The sequence below is a fragment of the Pipistrellus hanaki genome (assembly GCF_964339955.1).
Source record: "Pipistrellus hanaki genome assembly, chromosome: 9".
NCBI classification, from domain to species: domain Eukaryota; kingdom Metazoa; phylum Chordata; class Mammalia; order Chiroptera; family Vespertilionidae; genus Pipistrellus; species Pipistrellus hanaki.
The window spans coordinates 28,322,999-28,343,981 of NC_140511.1; the positions used below are offsets into that span (position 1 = coordinate 28,322,999).

The window sequence follows — 20,983 nt, forward strand, 5'->3', positions numbered from 1 at the left end:
GGACCTGCTGTTAGTGTTACAGGATTCAAGTTTCCCGAGGGCTGAGATAGTGTGATTTGTAGCCTAACTGTGGTCAACAACACAGTGGGGATGAGAACAGATCTGGGTTCCAATCCTGACTCCACAAGTTATTAGCTATATAATCTCAGACAAATTAAGTGATGTCTCTACACCTCTGTTTTTCAACAATTAATTGGGCATAATGCCTACCTCATACAACTGAGACAGATGATCTTGACACAAATTATCATCAAATGCTTAGCACAAAACATCCTATATTCCAGAGTAAATTCATAGTAAATATAATGCAATAAAAGCATTTCATTTTCTTTCAAACTTAATAGAACCACAGCACCTTGCATTTAGAAAAGCTTGATTCACACGTGCCAAAATGATGCTTGGGTTGTTTTTTCTCTTTCTGGTTTTGTACTTGGGTTTTTATAATTCTCTACCTCCTTTTTACTTATTTATAACATTGTTTGTGATATTAACAATATTAAATTGGGAGGACGTCTTCTATCTGTGATTTACAGTGTTTTATAAGCTTTACAGACGAGTCATACATAATCTTGCTCACTTGTAAACTCTCCAACTGTAAATTCCAAACACTGAAAGCATTCCTCTGTCACCATGGGAGACCATGAGCATCTTAACAGTGAACGTGCAGTAAGCGTCACTCTTCCTAAGGTGGTCTCCACCTACGCCCATCTTCCTGCTGGAGCACCATGTCCTGCTCCACAGGTGATCTACTTCTGTGCCAGCAGAGGGATGCCAAATCCTTTCAAAGTGGAAGAGGGAAGAGGTGAAACAAAACAGGCCACAGTGTCATCTAGGCTCAAGAACACTAATCTATTATCCATGGTCACACTGCAATGTCCAGGTAAGAGAGATTTTTTTTTAATTTTGTAGATTGGTTTTACACACAATGTAAGGATATTTGAAACAGACATGGCATCTAGTTTTACCTGATTTTCTCTTTTGTAATGGGACAGATGTCACCTTCACATATCAATGACTTGGGCAATGCCTCCTCTGGTTTCACCCACTCCTGACATCTTCATCAGAGCAATGGTCCTGTTTCTAATTAGTGACAGTCTCTAAAGTGTACGGCAGTGGAATTACTCCTGTCCTTCGTCTTAACGAGCAGGTTCCTCTATACTTATACCACTCCTCAGTTGCTGAGCATTTACTGTGCCAGATCCCAGGTTCATAATAATAAAATTCTATAAGATGGGGGCCATTATTGTTATCTATTTATAGAGAAGGACATTAAAGCACAGAAAGTAAATTCCTAATGTCCTAAGGGCCTAAGGAGGAGCAGAACCAGGCTTAGTCCAAAGCAACATGTTCCCAACTACTCCACTGATACCCAAAGCACCCACCACAAGTCCTCTTCACTGAGGAGATGGAGAAGCTGACTGTCTCCACAGTCATTCAGCCATTCTTCAAATATGCTTTGTCATCAAGTCTCTAGGACATTGGAGGGACTATGCTGGGTGGTGGGGACCCAGTAATGAAGAAGACAAACACTGTGTCTGCCCACAAAAAAGAGTATAAACGAATAAGACGATTTTATTTTTAAGATCTTAACATTAAAAATGATCCAAATACTTAAGTAAAATTTACCAACAAACAAACAAAAAACCCTACAATGAAAAATCATGCAAATGATTCATTAAATAAAGTAAGGATCATTGCTACAAGACAGAGAGGACCCTGTGACAGGATATAATAGGAGACCCATTCGGGTCTGGAAAAGCAGGGAACCAGATTCCTGATGTTGCTGATGGAGCCACTAGCTAGGGTTAACTTTAGCCACAGCATCCACAAAGGCAAAGGACCACTCAGTTTGTTTCTTTAACATTTGGATTCTAGATTCTTGCCCATTTGAAATTGTTTAATCAATTGCCGATTTTCAGAAACAATATAATATAGCTGCTGATAAAGTTTCAAAATGCCAACCTTCCTTTCGTCCCTCCCTTGCTATCTATGTTACTCCTAGGAATTAGATCACTTTACAGGTTCAACAGGGTAACATGTCATAACATGCTTTCCCCAATCCTAAAACCTCAAGTTATTCTGAACCCGTTAGCCTGGCATCCAACATTCCCTTGGAGTTAACCTAAGCTTCCTCTCTGCCTAATGACTTGAAAGTTTTAATATAGAAAAGTTTTCATATACAGCAATGCCATTTTTCCCCCTCAAATTCTTATTGGGGGAAAAATCAATAGTTCTAGCCAGCAAGATCTTAATTACTTGAAACTTCTTTTTTACACTTTGTCCTTTAAAATCGTTCTAAAATGCATTAGTGCAAGTTTTCAGCTCAGTAGCCTCCTGGTGAATAAAAAATAAAACTAATCTCTAATAAGACAGGATCTTGGATCCTTCTGTGAGATTTCTCAAGATATCAACATTTCTTAAATCCTGACACACTGACCATATTTGGATGTGGAGAGCAGGGCCCTTGGTGTGGAAGAGGCGGTATAGTTTTCATAGACACAGAGAAAAGGCTGAATTGCTGGGTTTCTGCTTTGCCCCCACCTCCCATCTCTCAGCAAGAAGCACACACACAGGTAGAAGGAAAGGGATAATGTAAGAACCCTTCACCGAGAGCCCATCAAAGTACAGACTTCGGGAGCTTCCATGAAGGATTTCCATGTCAAGAGAGGATGCCACTTCTTTAAAGGGTCAGGGAGCTCCTGATACCTGATTTGAATTAGTTCCAAACCCAAATGAATTAAATCTCAAGAGTAATCTAGGAATTTGCCATGCGATCTTTTCATTCCAGAATTCACAAACGGTAGAATGGAAATCTTTTCTAAATCTCTTCCCACCTGAGGTTCTATAACTTAATGAATCTGCTGTCAGCCTAGACCGCTTAGCTTTGGATGTTTCTGAAGTTAGCAAATTCCTCACAAAGGCTGACTTGCTTAAAACCTGCCTATTAAAAAAGTACTGAGAAGAGAGAGAACGGTTAAATCACAGTTCCAGTTTTGTCTAGGAAGGGTATTACGTTAAAAGAAACCTGAGTTGCTGTGAAGAAATGCTCTCCATAAATCCCAAGGACTCAATAATCATCCTTAGGCTGATGTCCAGTTGGTTTCCTTTTCAAAGAGCCAATAAACATGTCCTAGGTGCTCTTGGCAAAGGAAGGCACCCAGTTCCATTCCTAGGAGGAAAAACTCTGAACAGAAACCAAGGAAATAAGCAGAAAGAATGGATAACAAAGAAGGGCAATTATGAGCTGTGAAGGTAGTGTTGACGTGTTAAAGTACAGGGTGGGGCAAAAGGAGGTTTGCAGTTGTTCCTGTGAAAAGCAATATAACAATTAACAAATAATACAAGAAAACTGTGCTTCCTGTATTGACAACTGTAAAACTGCTTTTGTCCCACCCTTTCTACCAAGGAAAAGCAGATCAACTGAAGAGAGGGTCCCCTCCAAAAGAGGTGGGACCAAATCTGAAAGCACTGGGGAGAGGAAGGGAAAGGAGCCTTCCAGAAGATGGGGGCCGGAGAAAGGGGTAGACAGCCCCATGATGGTGCGATAGACCAATGTGGCTCCCTCTGAGTGCACATATTACCCTCATCCACCCAGGACATGGGTCAGGGAGAACCGGCTTCAGCATCACAGCAGGAAACTTTTGGCCAAACTTGCCTAGTTCCTGCCCAGGGCCTCCCACCACTGTTCAAAGGGAATAAAAGATAAGCCACAAGGCTGCTCCCCAGACAACCTGGAGGGAGGGAGGGAGGAAGTCCCCTTGAGGCACACCAACTCCTACAAACTGCCTGACTCGGACAAAAAGGCAGGGGAAGTAGCAAAGTGTGGCAACAAAATGAGGAGCACGAGGTACTTAGGCTTGACTGCTATGATCTCGAAGTGAAGGTCAAGCCCCCTGGGAAAAGCATCATGGGATATTTGCAACTCACTCCAAAGTTGTACAGCGCAGGAGGAGAGGACCGGGGCTGATGACGAAATGCCTGGCCAGCAGTTTCGCTGGTGAAGTGCACAGAGAGAAGGTTGCTATTGGAGGGAGGTGTGCCAGCTCTTACTTGCTTATGCTTTGCCAGTGATGAGCCACACAGTCTGGGGATCCTGGGGATCCGTGTTTTAGAACCTCCTGATTCTGATGCCCCGCAAGGTTTTGGGACCACAGCTTAGGAAAAAGGCATTCACACCAGCAAGTGACTGTTAGAGAAACAAACGTCAGTAGAAAGGAAGGGAAATAAATGATGCATGGATCTAGTGCACTGCTTGCAGCCAAGTAAATTCTTTGAGGTTCTCAGCTGACATGATTTAGTTCGGAAGGCTGTTCTCTCCTTACTGTCACCTCAAAGGACCATAAGCTCAGGACTCCTCAGAAAGGGTCAAAAGGTCCCGGCCCAGCTCCACAGCTGCTGAACCATGTCACTTCAGGGCAACACTGATGGCTCGTGGCTGAGGTGGTCACAGAGGGCAAGTGAGGCTAAAGGACTTTGTCGGATTCCATTTCACTGGCCCAGACACGGAACTTCCTAGAAAGAGCTCTCCGTTCCAAGGATTGTGTGAAACGCTGGTCTTCGGCAAAGTCGCTACATTTGTTTTCTGCATTCTTCTCTCCGGCACTTCATGCCTGCCCTCCCACGTGGGGTCCTGGACGCCCTGGAGCCTCTCAGAAGGTCCCCCCAGCCAAGTGGCTTCTGGACCCTTTGCACATTGCTGACCAGCTCAAGGCCCTCGGAGCCTTGATATTTCACAAACGGTTGAAAATGGAGTAATATGCAACCCTAGGTGACACAGTCACATTTTCAAAAGTAGCCAGTGAGTTATGTGTGTGGGACTGTCTGGTCTGTTAACGCAAAACAGAAGGGAAGGCACCGTTTGCCAAGTGCACTAACAGCAACTTTCAACACATGCACGTGTTCTCTGCGTCTTTCTAGGTCACAGACAATTGCAAAGTGGATAAAAGCAAGTCACATCTCATTTATGATCTGTCTCTCCTCAGAAAGCCTCACGATTTAGGAAGGCAGGACCTTGCCTGTCCTGTTCCCCCCATGCATCACCGATACAAAGCAAGCACTCAAATTTCTAATATTTTTTTTCAATGAACTACTGGAAAAATCATTTGTAATTATGAAATGCAATTTGTGGGCCTTTTTACTCTGCAGACTTATCTTTTTTAAATTAGGTTTCAATGAATAATAAAAAATGCATGAACTCCTTAAGCACATTTCTGAAGAAATGAGAGGTAAGGAAACTAGGATAGGAAAAATGTCCTAGTGGTGGAAAACCTACAGTAATCATGAGGTAACTTTACTCAATAGCTTCATCAGTTATTGTCCTTTGTTTTAAGTTATGCACCTGTTGTTGTTGTTTTTTTGGCCAAATGTAATATGGTAAATGTTTCTGAAGAAGTTAAGACAAGAAATCCGATGAATTAATATATGAATTAGCCTTTAAAGAAGAACTATGATCTCCAACATACTTGGGTTCCATCACTTATCATGTGTGGAACCATCAACAAATGACCCTCCCTCAGGCTCAGGCTCCTCAAATAACACTGAAGGCCAGTACCTACCTCAAAAGCAGTGAAATTTACACAGACCATCTATACAGTAAGCAGCACAATATTGGCTTTCAATTAATACTGATGCTTTTTATTACAAAGGCACTTGGAATTTATTCCATTGAGGGGTGTTTTTGTTTTTTTGTTTGTTTTTTGGATTCGGGTTTAAAGGAAATGTCCCTAAGTCTGTATGTTTACTAAAGTTGTCTCAGGAAAACACCACGCGTACCATAGAAATGGACTGGCCCACAGTAAACATTGAGATCTTTTATCACGTCACTTCATGGATTTGCCTTTCTGAAGCAACACTGTGAGAGCCAATGTCATTTCTCTAAGCCTGTGGTCGGCAAACTGCGGCTCGTGAGCCACATATGTGGCTCTTAGTCCCCTTGAATATGGCTCTTCCACAAAACATCATGGCCTGGGCGAGTCTATTATGAAGAAGTGGCGTTAGAAGTTTACGTTTAAAAAAATTTGGCTCTCAAAAGAAATGTCAATCATTGGACTGCTGATATTTGGCTATGTTGTTGACTAATGAGTTTGCCGACCACTGCTCTAAACTAAGGCAAGAAGACAATCCTGTTTGCAAACTGTGTGAAGAAATGACAGTATTCCCAGAACACTTCCTGTCCTCCTGCCTCATCCTCATGGAGAAAATATTAGCCATGCCTCTGAGTCACTAAAGTGGAAATTGGTGCAGGGACCCTCTTTTCAAGCCTCATTTGTTTTGCTCTTTGTAAGCATGGTCCCTTCAGAATAAGCCACTTCTCGCGTGTGGTTTATTACCAGTCTGCAGTTCTTCAGAAGTCAGCTTTATTAATTACAAACATTCTCAAATTCACTTTGGCTTTCTTTTTCCCTTTTGATGTATTAAATTGGCCGTCAGAAATTAAATTAATTCAGACAGGAATGACTGAATATCTCCAAATTAAATCAGTTGTTAAAGACTGCCTGGACTATGATTTTTTGTTGTTGTTGCCAATACTGGATTACTGGCTTACAGAGTTGACTGACTTGCTATTTGAGAAAACAATAGGCATTAATACTGTCCAACTGCACATGCCTTTTCATTAAAAGTCCCATATAAGTGGTTTATATTATATTAAAAACACACAGATACTGCCCTACCCGGTTTGGCTCACTGGATAGAGCGTCAGCCTGGGGACTGAAGGGTCCCAGGTTCGACTTCGGTCAAGGGCATGTACCTTGGTTGCAAGCACATCCCCCGTAGGGGGTGTGCAGGAGGCAACTAATCGATGCTTCTCTCTCATTGATGTTTCTAACTCTCTATCCCTCTCCCTGCCTCTCTGTAAAAAAATCAAAAAATATGTAAAAACAAAACACACAGATACTAAAATATAGAAAATGATCCCCTTTAGTGTTTATATACTGGTGCAAACAGGGGGGAAAAACTGTTGTAAAACTCATCTATCAAACAATAATTTCAAATGTCAGATAACTGCTTATCTTACAATCAAGAACACTGAGATGCTAGAAAAAGCATAAAAATTGTTTATGTATCAGTGTCTATCTAGAAACTATAAAAATGAATATTTTAGGATTCATCCATAAAACAGGAATTTTAAAATGTCCACAGCGGAAAGAATAATGGACACATTTTTCATAAAAATGTAACAAAACTTTGATTCCTAAGACTTATTCATAGGTTATCAACTTATCTGTTACTCTAGCATAGGCAATATAAAATATAACCCTCCGAAACTAATGAAACTCTATTCTGTCCCGCACCAAGATTCCAGATTTGCAACAGGGTAATAATGTCTGTCATTATTTACAAGGGTGGCATCTCATCGTGTAATTAATATTAAACTCTCTTCTTGATTGTAAAGTCTCTCGCACACTCTCTGATGACTTCCATGTGTGCAAGGCAAGAGGTTCCATCCAACTGAGGAGGGCTGGCTCACCGTGCCCCAGATTTCTTATACGGTGTTTGCACCGCTTTTTAAATTTGTTTCATCATAATGACACCATCTTTTGATGCTTCACTCTTGCATATGAACCTGAAAGAAGATGAAGTTCTTTGTTGCTGTGATTCGAGTATCAATCTTTTCCAGTACTCTCATTCAACACACACACAAAAGGCAAGAAACCTCTCAAAAGAAGGTGATTTATGAACTTGTAAAGACCAAGAAGTCAATCAATATGTAATGAAGTAAAGAGAAAAAGAAAGAAAAGCAGGCAGGTGTGACAGAACGCCTGGTCGATGGCAATTACTGGCCTGCCTGGATTGAAAGCATTCAGTTCACTGACTAAGACCTCCAATTCTGATAAACACTGATTGATGACAGAGAGAGACCCGTTTCAGAGTGCTTGTCCCCCTGCATTTTCACTTCCCCTAAGTCAACAGGTGGTGGGTCTGTACCCACAAGCACAGGCTGCCTTGTTACAATCCTCCACCCCTCCCCTTAGGATCATGATTTTCATCTCAATTGCTTCCTGCAAGTTCACTGTGAGGTGATGATGTTTGTTTCCAGAGCGAAGTAGCTGTCAAAATGTCCCCATGTTTTGTGAGCAAAATGCAGGTAGTACATTAACTTCCTTGTAAACCACAAATAAGTATTTAATATGCCCAATGCAACTTTAAAATTGAGCCATCAGTGCTGAAAATGCAAGTACTTAAAAGTAGATGGCCAATTTGTGAAGGCAGGCAGGATTTTAGAATATTGAATTCTAAGCCCTCAGCAGGTCCCTAATTAGTTATGTGATCCTGGGCAATTCAGTAGCCCTCTATGAATCTCAATTCATCCATAAAAAAAAAAAAAAAAAAAAAAAAAGCAAATCAGATTCACTCTAAGTTTTCTTCCAGCCCTAACTGTCCATGACTCTTACATCCTTTCAGGATCATTAATGTAGCTATGTTTTTGGAATTTATTCTGCCCTTAGGAATTATCTAAATGTACAGGCTATTGAAATATCAAACCATGTGCCTATCCAAAATGTACCAAGAAGTATCCTTGCTATGTGGTAAGTTCTGTTTGACACCCAAGTTCTATTCCCATCAGCTATTTCTCTTTGTCCAATACCTATTATTTTCTGCAACAACAATATACATAAACTAAGTTGGGATAGAATTTTAAAGAATTCTTTTTCTTTAAAAATTTTTTTTTTTATTGATCTCAGAGAGGAAGGGAGAGGGAGAGAGATAGAAACATCAATGATGAGAGAGAATCATTGATTGGCAACCTCCTGCATGCCCCCTACTGGGAATAGAGCCCACAACCTGGGCATGTGCCCTGATCTGGAACCCAACCATAGCCTCCTGGTTCTTGGTTCGATGATCAACCACTGAGCCAGGCCTGCTGGGCTTTAAATTTATTTTTTAATGTTTTAGTTCTCAATATACTGATCAATGTCAAGTAGAGTAAACTTTTCAGCACAGAGTTAGTCTAAGGGTAAACTTTTACACATTCCGGCAAAACAGATAAGGTATTCACAAGATGGCAATTCTAACAATCTTCCTCCAATGTGCATTAATTACCTTTCATATTTACATCCTTGGTGATTCATATCTGGAAGGAAATGGGCAGAGGGTAATGCCATAGTATGAGCTGTGAAATCTAGTGTGAGGTGTGTTGATTCCAAAACTTAAAAAAAAAAAAAAGATACTAGTTCCAATTAATTTTCTTTGGCTACCATGACAGTATGAGATAGAAATCAAGCCATTCCCATATTAAAAAAAAAAAGTTTCAAAGACAAAGATAAGTTTAAAATATAGTCCTCTTTTCTGGAGATGAAAGAACATGAGGAAGGCTTGGGGCAATGGGGAGATATTTCTACTGAAGCATGGGTCCTCTGTAGTGAAACCGTTTTAACCAACTGTTTTAAACCCTTCTTAAAGTTTCAGTGTTATTCTTGATTTGTTATGTACATGAGTTTGTTTGTTTTTAATTTAGAGAGAAGAAAGGGGAGGGGGAGGGAGGAATCGATTTGTGGTTGCACTTACTTATGCATTCCTTGGTTCACTGGTTGATTCCTGTATGGGCCCTGACCTAGAATGAACCCGCAACCTTGGCCTACCAGAATGATGTTCTAACCAACTGGCATGAGTTTGCATTTTTTAATAGAAAGAGATCCAGCTTATTTTTAGATGATCTTAAATCAGAAGCTTGACTATGAAGACAAATGAGCCCAAATATTTTACAACAGACAAGCTTCCTCAGAGAAGTCAGCTGCGATACACACTTGAAGTCCCCAGCAAATGTCCAGCAATGCCTAACAACCAGGAACCTAGGAATGCTTGGTAGGAGGGAAGACTTCACCTCTCTTCTATAGAGGAACCTGGGACATGACTTCAGTCTGTTTTGGAAAGGATGGTCACAGGGTTCAAGTGACCAACACAGAAGCACCCTATGTACCTGTGATCTTTCTTCATGCTTCTGCTGGGTGGAAAAATGAGCAAAGTGGGAGTCAGCATGTGGTGAATTACTTGAGTGGTCAAAGAAGGAATAAGCCATACCTGGCCTGGGCAGAAGCAAACATGAGCAAGGACTGGGGGATCCTACACAAATCAAAGGAAGAGACAGCGCCCTAACCGGTTTGGCTCAGTGGATAAGGCATCTTGGGCCTGCAGACTGAAAGGTCCCAGGTTCGATTCGTGTCAAAGGCATGTGCTTTGGTTGTGAGCACATCCCGAGTAGGAGGTGTACAGGAGACAGCTGATCAGTTTCTCTCTCATCAATGTTTCTAATTCTTTATCCCTTTCCCTTCCTCTCTGTAAAAAAGGAAATAAAAATATATTTTAAAAAGAAGAAGATGATTCAGGGTTTCAAATCTCAGCCAGGTACAGAGGGTGAGGCAGGTAGAGGACCGGTCTCCCTGCTGTGGCAAGAGCTTTCTCCTCTCCTGCCATCAGCTTATGTGACTTCAAGGTCTACCCTGCTAACCTCCCCCACACACTTACCTCAATTTCTGACAACATGCCTCCTCACGGGACTTCGGATCCTAATTCCACACTACACCCCAGGCCTCTGCCATTCCTTGGAATTGCCACAGCTCTGAAGTCACTGAGAAATTCCAGTCCTCTCCAATGTCCCTCTGTCTCCCTCTAAAAACCTGTTCTTCACCTTCATCAAGACTTCACTTGGTTTCCTTTCCTTCTCCACATAGTTTTCCTTAATATCCTCATTTACGGGCATCTGACTCAAATCTCTGAACAAGCTGCAATTCTGAGTATCTCCTCAGTCTGCTTTATTGTCTACAGCCCCCAGGCTGCTAAGAACAACAGCGAAGTCCTATCTAACGGGGTGATGCCAATGCACTGATCCATGAGCTCCAACTCCAGCAGATCCTCACTGCTGCCTGGTACACTTGGTTACTTACTCCCTTTGGTGTATTCTCTGCCTCATGGTCCACTCCAAACCTTCACCAATTTCCTTCGAATCCACAGTGTTTCCCACACTCTCCCCACTCAGCCTAGCTTCCAGCTTTTCCAAGGAAACAATGGGTTGGGAATGCCCTGACTTGCCTTCCTTGGAAGTCCCTGCAGGAGACCCTGCAGGCTCTCTTAATCCCTCTCCATCCTGGCTCTTTTGAGAACTTTTCCCCTTTAATCCTCTCCCCTCTCCTGTATTTTCATCTACTCCCTTCTCAGTCAATACTGCACAAGTTGGGGATACAATTTTCTTAGGAAACGATGTGTTTGCAGCCCAGGCTCCTGTTTCTACTGGTCCTTTCCTTTCTGCCTATAAACACACTGTGTTCCTCTTATCCTCATTAACAAAAACAGCAACAACAACAACAAAAACTTCCTGAACCCAACTTTTTCCTTTAGCTTCAGCCACAACCCCCTTCCCTGCCAAACTTCTTGAAAGGGTATTCAAAATCCACTGCCTCCACCTCTCCTTTACTTCAGCCCATTGCAATCTGGCAGGCATCCCCCCCCCACCCCCCACTGCTCTATTCAAACTGCTCAGTCAACAGTTAGTTATTACATCCTAACTGCCAACTGCAAGGGCTTCTTTCAGCATCCACCCACTCCTGCACCCTTAATTGCCCTGCCACAGTGGATGAGAGTGACTCCTGCTTTCATTCTTCCAAGTCTCCGATTCATTGGATTTGGGGACACTCCCCTCGCCTGCATCTCCCACCATCGCTCAGATGGTTCTCCCTCTGGTTCTTGTTTCTCTGCCCAGTTCTGAAACCTGGATATCCTTAATGCTCATTGGTCACTCCAGAGCAGGGCTTGCAAACTACGGGAGCTTCCATGGGCCAAACAGGGCCAGTCACCCGCCTCTGTAAATAAAAACTTCACTGAAACACAGCCATGTTCTCTCGTTTACATATCATCTTAGCATCTATGGCTGCTCTCAAGCTACAAAGGCAGAGCTGAGTAATTATATCAGAGACATTAGGAAACCAAAACATTTGCTGTCTGGCCCTTTACAGAAAACATTTGCCGATCCCCTCTACAATACCTATGGCATAGTGGCTCCCAATGTCTGGTCTCACACCAGTAGAACTGACCTTTCCTGGGAACTTGTAAGAAATGCAGTCCTTGAGCCCCACCGCCAAACCTTACCAAATCAGACATTATGGATGGGGCACAGAAATAAATCTATGTTTTACAACACCCTCCCACATGATTCTGTGACTCATTCCAGTTTGAGAACCACTGGTCTACACAATGACCCTGGCCAATCTCCAGGGCTTTAAGCACCACCACCACACGCCCCACCCCGCCCCAACCATGCATGTGATCGTGATTCTTGAATCAAGTTCTATTGTGCTCTAAGTTAGCACTTTCGACTATCAGATATGTCCACCTACGGGCTCATTCAGTCATTCAACAAACCCTCTCTCAACATTTTCCACAGGATAAGCTGTGATCCCTGCAGGAGTCCGGTTGCCAATAAAAATATATTTCATGCAACGTTTGTGACATACCTTACTAAACAACTGCTTGTTGCATATCTGAAATTCAAATTTAACTGGAAAGCTGTATTTTTTTTTTTTACTTGATCTAGCATCCCATGCACAGCTACAAAGAGAACATGAAAAGGTTCTTACCCAAAGTAACATGGAGTTCAATCAGGGAGCCAACGATCTAACCATAGTACAAAACAATAGGATAACCTCAACATCTCACATTTGGCAAAAACCTCCCTCCCTGCTTCCTAAGTCAGTGAACAACTAGCTAACTGCAAGGTCTTACTGGGTGAAGCCACTTCAAAGGCCTCTTCTAAATACCCAAAAAAGGGCTTCTGACCCTGGAGTGGAGGGAAAAGCGGTAAGGCAGAGAGGAGCATTTTAATCAATGTGGGGGCCTAAGAAAAGGGTTGTGCTATGAATCATAATGAATTCATGAGAAAGACATTACAAATACTTGGACGTTCACTTCTTTCAGCTTTGATCTTTATCAGTCATTACAGATAATGAGCAGCCACATAGCTGGAGCTTACTATTTTAAGGTATTTTAATAAAGATTGCTTCCATTGTTTAAAAATGATATCCAGTGAGAAGCTCGTGGCTTGGAATCTTGGCTTAGGGCTCAGACTCCAGACCACAAGCCAGAGTGCAGTGGCTCATCTGGTAGCATTTAACCCTCTGAGCAGGCCGGCGATACAGGTAGAACTCTAACACCGTGTTTGCACACGCTGAGGATGACAGCAGTGAGTGTACAGCATTTTACTAACGAGCATCCTTGTAACAAGAAGGTGGATTTCTAAAACAATAGGTCATTTGATGTGGGCACACATGGTCCTATATATAGATTCTATAAATTAATAATCCACACATGTAACCTATATGCTCATGGTAGACTAACATCAACCCCACTAACATTAAAAAAAATGTATAAAAATAAAATAATATGTAAAATTACAAATATTTGAACAAATACTTTTTTAAAAAAATTTTTGACAGTTTCCTATTTAGGAAAAAAATAGGCAATTTCCTAAAACATAGACCAAAGCCTAAAAAAAAAAAATCAAAGCTTCCAGCAAAATACATTTTCATCTAACTCTGAACAAACTCATTTTTAAAAACTTGGCCCACAAGCCCCCAAAGAAAACGTATTGCTACTATAATTCACCCACGCCTGAACACTCCGCACTGAATCATCCGGGGTAATGGAAACGATGACAGCAGGGACCAACGAAATGCAGAACTTTATCTCGTTTTAGCTAATACCGAGTCTTTACCTTTTTTGGCGCTTCTCGTTTTAATCGATATCGGTCGATTTCAATTCAACAGGTCCGGCACGCCACATCTGGCTTAGCTAGCCATAGGACGGCCACTGAGAAGAGGCAGCTGCCAGGCATCGGGCTATTTCTGTAAGTTCAATACAACTACTCCCCGGCTTTAAATGCCTAAAGTTGTTTCAGTAAATCCAAATTCACAACTCATAAATTACACGCCTTTCTTTACAAAAGAATAATGTGTGGGGCCTTTTCGAGGTGGAAGATTCCACCACCATTTAAGAAAGAAAAAACAAAACCACCCTCCAAAGATGGCTCACTCCCTGTCCTAGAACAGACCTAATAAATAAGGTTTTCTTCTAATCCTTCCTTGAACAAATCTTTTAAAATGCCAGAAAAGATCAGGAGGGCCAAGTTGAGAAACCTGACTCTCCCAGGGGCAATGATTAGGCCGTAAGCCACCGTGAACTGCTGTGTCAGGCTCAACAGGCCTGGAAAGGGGAGTCCTGCTTAGAGGTGACCACAGGGTCCAGGTGGGAAAACCATTCCCTGGTGAGTTCAGAGACGGAGTTTCATGTCAGAACCAACAGGACACAACCACGGGGGCAACACCACTTTCTATTCCCTGGAATAGGACCTGGCAGCCTGATCTCATCCCCATACTGTAGGGAGCGGTTATAAGGGTAAGCCTCAGACTGACCTGCTGGCAAAGTCACAAACAAGTCCCAGCTTGGAGGGCACAGTCCTCTAAGCATCATTAAGCTTGATCTTATGCCTGCTCCCTAGATCTCTCCTGCCTAGCTAATGGCTGTGGGAGGGACAGCAAGTGCTGCCAAAACAGTGAAACTTACAACAACATTGTAAAGTACCTTGTTTGCCTTGACTGTAGATAAGCATCAGCTTTGCAGTCTGGATCTGATCTGTGGCCTCAGCCAGGCACAGTAGATCCACCTAAACCCAGCTTATTCTCTCATCTTTCTCTTTCTTCATCCTTCACCGCCCTCCCTCAGGCTTGCCGAAATCTTGACTGTGCTGGCGAGGCCCACCATAGCTTAAGTTCCTTTAGGTCAGTGGTCAGCAAACTCATTAGTCAACAGAGCCAAATATCAACAGTCCAACGATTGAAATTTCTGTTGAGAGCCAAATTTTTTAAACATAAACTTCTTCTAATGCCACTTCTTCAAAATAAGACTCACCAAGGCCGCAGTATTTTTTGGAAGAGCCACACTCAAGGGGCCAAAGAGCCGCATGTGGCTCGTGCGCCACGGTTTGTCGACCATGGCTTGAGGTCAAGAGCAGTATTGTTTTTATCTCCTTGACCCTTCCAGCATCCAGCAAGATGCCACAGTATCACAGAGCTCCGTGAATATTTATGGACCAGTAAAGAACAGGATAGGAATTGGGGAACCACAGGATGGGTGGTTCTAAGCTTCCATTTTGAAGTTGCACTTAACTGGCCTTTCAAATAGTGCTCCACTATTTTAACTACTAGAAGTTTCCTTTGGTCCTTGATAAAAATCATGAAGGCATAATGCCGCTCTCAGCAGATTTAAGGATAACCTGTCATTATTAGATGTCTGAGCAGTTCTTCATGCCAGCCCTTAGTCAGATAAGACACTTTTAGAACGGTACTGGTTTATAAGAGGGCAAAGTACCATCTTTAAAAGAACTTGTATTTCATTCAATACCTTAATCCAGAGATGCCTTCTTAATCCTTAGGAGAGTCAAATCCCCATTCTGGAAATCTCAAGTTAAACATAAAGTTGTTCAAATCACCTCTCCCATCAATGTCATCATCCTAATTCTTAATACGTAGGAGACAGTGGTGAAGGATGAATGCTTCCTCCACAGTTCCCAAGCTTTCTTAGACCAAGTGTAAGCTACACTTTCTTTGAGTAAGCAGTTATTTTTGCCAAAATCTCAGAACAAATTCAGTGTTTAGGTAGCTCGGTGTCTGAGTGTGTGTAAAGAAAATCCACTGGATTTATTACTTAAATTAGCCATTTAAAATACGGTCAGTTGCACAAACTGCAAAAGGTTCATTCAAAACTGGAATTAAAAGAAAAAGATAGATAGATAGATAGATAGACAGACAGACAGATATAGACACACACACACACACACACACAGAGGCCCAGTGCACAAAAATCCATGAATGGGGCAGTCTAGCCTATGCCCTCTTGCAGTCTGGGAGCCCTCAGGGGATGTCCTTCTGGCCTCCCTCTGTGGGAGGCGATTGGGCAGGCAGATCAGGGAGAGTGCTGGCCAGCAAGTGGCCAGCCCCACACCCCACTGACAATGCCACTGCCACCGGTGACCTCCCTCTGCAAGAGGCAACCCAGTGGGCCAATCAGGGGATAGCCAGCCAGCCCTACCCCCTCCCCCTATTTCCCCTCTCCCACTGCTGGTCGCTGTCCCTCCCCCGCCAATCGCTGTCTCTTCCCTCTGCTCTCTGGTACACATTTGGCTAGCCTGGTACCACCTGCTTGCTAGCCCCGCCCCATACCAACCAGTTGTTCTACCATTCGGTGGATTTGCATATTAGGCTTTTACTATAAAGGAGATATATACACTAGGGGCCCGGTGTAAGAAATTTGTGCACTAGGTGGAGGTGGGGGGTGTCCCTCAGCCAAGCCTGCCCCCTCTCACATGCTGGGAGCCCTCAGGGGATATCCTACTGATGGCTTAGGCTCACTCCTCAGGGACTCCCTTTGTGAGAGGTGACTGGGCCAATCAGCCCTCCCCCTTCCCCCATTGCCCCTCTGCCATTGCTGGTCGCAGTCCCCAAATGACCAGTCCACCGATCACTATGAAGCGCACTGACCACCAAGGGGCAGACACTCAATGCAGGAGCTGCCCCCTGGTGGTCAGTGTACTCCCTCAGCCAACCTCCCGTGGCCCCGATCACTAGCCAGCCTGAGGGACCCCACCCATGCACAAATTCCTGCACTGGGCTTCTAGTACTTTTATAATTGTTTTTGTTTTTTAAGTATCTTACTAGTTAATTAAAAACACCATTTAGCCGGGACCGGTTTGGCTCAATGGATAGAGCGTCGGCTTGGGGACTGAAAGGTCCCAGGTTCGATTCCGGTCAAGGGCATTTACCTTGGTTGCAGGCATATCCCCAGTAGGGGGTGTGCAAGAGGCAGCTGATCGATGACTCTCTCATCAATGTTTCTAACTGTCTATCTCTCTCCCTTCCTCTCTGTACAAAATCAATAAAATATAAAATAATTATAATAATAATAAAATTAAATTAAAAAAAATAAAAACACCATTTAACCAACCAAAGGAAACACCAGCAACTGGCCAGGTACCTGACCAGGCAGCTCAGTTGGTTAAAGTGTGGTCCCGATATGCCAAGGTTACAGGGTTTGATCCTGGCTCAGGACACATACAAGGAGCAACCAATGAATGCATAAATGAGTAGATCAACAAATTGTTGTTTCTCATTCTCTCTCACCCTCCCTTTCCCTCTCTTTCTAAAATCAATCAATAAATACAAAATTAAAGGTAGCTGGTCCTTACTGAATTAAAATCAGATTCTTCTACCGTCAGTAACTACAATATTTACTATTAACACATCTGCTAAATCAGGTGAAATCAAATTTGAAATGCACACAACTTTGAAATAAAGTATTACATGAACATTTACCAGCATAGATACACATTGCTCTATGAAATATTTGCAAAAACTCATCACAGACGCAAGTGAATAAAACACCTATCTAAAAATGCAGTATTTAGTAAATGATAAAAATACCTGAGATGCCAAAGGAAACACATCACAAATGAGCTTTGCCAATACTGCCTGGGCGTACAAACACAAGTGCACCTTGCAAATATGAGTACTGAGTTTCCTGAGGTAGCCTGAGTTGAGTTGCTGAGGAGAGCTACAAAGAAGTCCCTGAAGTGAAAACATCCACTAAGAAAAGGTGGTTAAGCTCAGCAGCCCAGAATAGCAAGTTCAAAGCCCACAAAGAGTTAAACACCTAGGCTAGCCCAGTAATGAATGCTTAGCAAGTTTGGCCAAGGAATATCAAATAGATACCAGGGCTGGAGCAACTGCTAAAGGGATGACCTTCTTGCATCTCATTTGCATAGCAATGAGATGTCACAAAGGCATTAAGTCTGAAAGTACAATGCTGTTTCTAATCCGTGCTTCATTCTGTTGTGACATTAAGCAAACTGCTTTTTAAAGTAAAACAGAACCAACTCCAGCAGTGTGGGGCTGGGAGGTTGTGAGGAAGGGGCACAAGTACAGATTATAAAACAGCCTGGAAAACAGCCAGGCCAAGAGCTACTGAGTCAGTCCCTCGGTGAGCAAAACCAGCTGAAAAGCATAATCAAGTAATAACGTTGAAGGCTATTTCCAAAGTGAGACCAGGTAAAGTTGCTGGCTTTTGTCAACTGATAATATGTTACTTGGCCCAAGAATAATTCATGTCTACTCACAACAGACAAAACAATATGTCAATAAAATGAGCCCAATTCTCTCAAAATATCTGTGACTGCCTGAGGCTGTTGCCTGTAATGATGCAAAAACCTTCCTTTAAAGCTTGGGGCTTGTTTTTGTTCGGTCTTATTTGGTGGTAAGACATTGTGCTGGCAAGTATTATCATCGTTAGCTACTACTAAGAGGTACAGTAGGCTTTCCCTCTACCCTTGAGGAAGGAAACTTCTTTTTAATGCACTGGATTAAATTACACTCCCAGCCAAGGCTGCAGAAGAACAAGGAAAAAGCAGCGCTGAAGTCAAGCTTTTGTGTTCCAGCAGTGACACACTGAAAAGGCATTCAACGAAATCCTGAATACTCCAGCTCTACCTATATTTAAAAAAAAGAAGAAGAATAGTTCCAAGCTTCTTCAAATGTCACAAGTTCATTTCTCTCCCAGACTCTTATGCATCAAATTCAAATCCAGGCACAGTGCAATTAAAGGAAAACAAAACCCAACCGAAAATCCTTCCCCATGGTTCGGTGCCTATTTCAGTTATGGTTGTTCAGGACAGTAAGGACCAAAGCACATAAAGGGTTTTTTACTCATTTCTGTCATAAAGACGGGCAAAATGAGAGTGAAGTTTTGGCTGCCTATTACTCAAATTCCCGAATCACCTTCCCAAAAGCCTAAAAAAATAACTCTATTACGTTGTGATTTTGACAGGACTTCACGTTTTCGCCAGACCATATGAACGTATTATACTTCAGGCAATGAGATTAATATTTCAGTACATCTTATTCCGTGAAACAGAAAGCCTTTAAATAATGACCTTGGGCCTGAGGAGAGAGAAAGCGAAAAAGCGCTTCCAAAGACAGAGGGTAATTGCAATTTAAAGACTTAAGTAAAGGAGACCCCTCATAAGCTAATGCCATTTTCCACGTTCTACTTCCATCTTTTTATTTACATTCAGCCGTGAAGCCCAAATCAGAAAATAGCAGATCTCCAGCTTCTGGATCCAACCTGTCTGGGGCATGCACGTCACTCTGAATCCCAGAAGGACTAGTCACAGGACAGGCACTCGGAACATCCCAGCCATTCTGAAGTCAGTTCCAGAGAGCTGACTGGGAATGGCTCGGGCGGGGGTTGTAACCCACATTTTTGGGGCATTGGTTCACTTTTCCATTTCCTCTGGTGATCAGACTAGTCTGGGAGGGAACCGTCAGTTCCAAGATGAGGGAGCTGTGCACTGCTGCCAGGACTCTCTGGAGGCACTCCATGTGCTTCCTGCCGGCCTGGGTGCGCCTGCATGTGTTGGAGAGACAGCCCGGTTTGCCAGCACTGCACTGGCAGGTGTTTTCAGGGATGCTGGATGCTTTCACAGGATCACTGTAGAGTCACTGCAACTATGAGTAAGGCCCCTGGGATAGGCCAGGCACTCAGAACTCCACTGAGGAGAGAAACTCCTCTGTTGGCCCAGAAGAGGGGTTGTGAACAGAGGCTGTAAAGTTAGATAAAGCCAAGTTAGAATCCTGACACCTCCTGAACCACGTGACTTTGGGCAAGTTACTCAGCTCCGTGCCTCCATCTCTTCCTCCATGAAGTAGAGATAATAAACAGAACACCTGCCTCAAAGGTGTGGGGTTAATTCAGATAATACGTGTAAACCTCTTAGCCAGTTGGTTGTTACTCAGTACCAAAATGAATGAGGAAGTTGTAAATGGCAAAGTTCTATCAACAAACACAAGTTCAGTACAAGTTGCCCAGCTAATCTTTTTAACAATTCCTTTCAACAGTGTCCTATCGATTCAATGCGCGCTGGCCATAAGGCAGTTCGGGAGTGTTCTCTTTTTCAGGATTCTTAATCCATATTCTCCTTTTCTCTTTTCTTTCATTAACTTTATCATCCATACAGTAAAACCAGGATAATAAAACAGCCCTTTTGTAAATTAACTATATGCCTAGTGTTTGTCCTTGCTAGCATTATTATTATTATTACTATTATTATTATTAAAATAATGCAGGGAGGTTCAATTCTGAACCTGCTTCTCAAACTCAATTAGCACCAGTTTATTATTGGTGCTTAAAGCACCTGGATAAACAAAAACGGAATCATGGTGAGCTGTAGCACCTGTCCTAACTCTGACAGCTCCAGGCCCCTGAAAATAAGCATGCAATCTAAGCAAAACTACACTCGCCATGGAAACCAAATTTCAAGGCAGACTCCCCAATCTCTATTCCCACCAATCTCTATCTCTGATTCTCTCTGTATGGAAATCCCAGAGATGTCCCAGAGGATATATTGGTAACATCTTTTAGATGGGTCCATTTTTTTAATTTTTTTATTAATTAAAGTATTACATGTGTCCTTATTCCCCAATTATCCCATAGCCCCCCATTCATGCCTTTACCCCCCTGTTGTCTGTGTCCATTGGTTAGGCTTATATGCATGCTTACAAGTCCTTTGGTTGATCTCCCCCACTTATCCACCCCCACACACACCTTCCCTGAGGTTTGACGTTCTGATCGATGTTTCTCTGTCTCTGGATCTGCTTTTGTTCATCAGTTTATGTTGTTCATTCTTTTCCATAAATGAGTGAGATCATGTGATATTTAGCTTTCTCTGCCCGGCTTATTTCACTTAGCATAATGCTCTCCAGCTCCTAGATGGGTTCATTTTTAATCAAAGATTCTTGGGGGGTAGGAATTTAAGTACTCCGATAATTTATTTAAAATATGTCCTATTTACATAAACACATAATAGAACAGATTGTAAAATTCACATAAAGTTTTGGAGCAAACTACTCAGCCAGCAAAGGAATCTGAATGATGCTCATGCCTCATATTG

The 20,983-nt window shown here is 42.6% G+C and overlaps 1 protein-coding gene across 6 annotated transcripts in view; it reads right to left on the reverse strand.

Moving 5' to 3' along the window:
• The window catches only part of FAT3 (FAT atypical cadherin 3), a 644,128-nt gene that overhangs the window by 607,499 nt on the left and 15,646 nt on the right, over positions 1 to 20,983 (reverse strand). The window contains exon 1 of one of the 6 annotated variants that reach the window (XM_084895367.1): positions 12,570 to 12,639. The exons of the other annotated variants lie outside the window; for them this stretch is intronic. The gene's annotated coding sequence lies outside the window, so the exon portion shown is untranslated. Of the gene's footprint in view, positions 1 to 12,569; positions 12,640 to 20,983 lie in introns of those variants that run through there. 6 annotated transcript variants of the gene reach the window in all.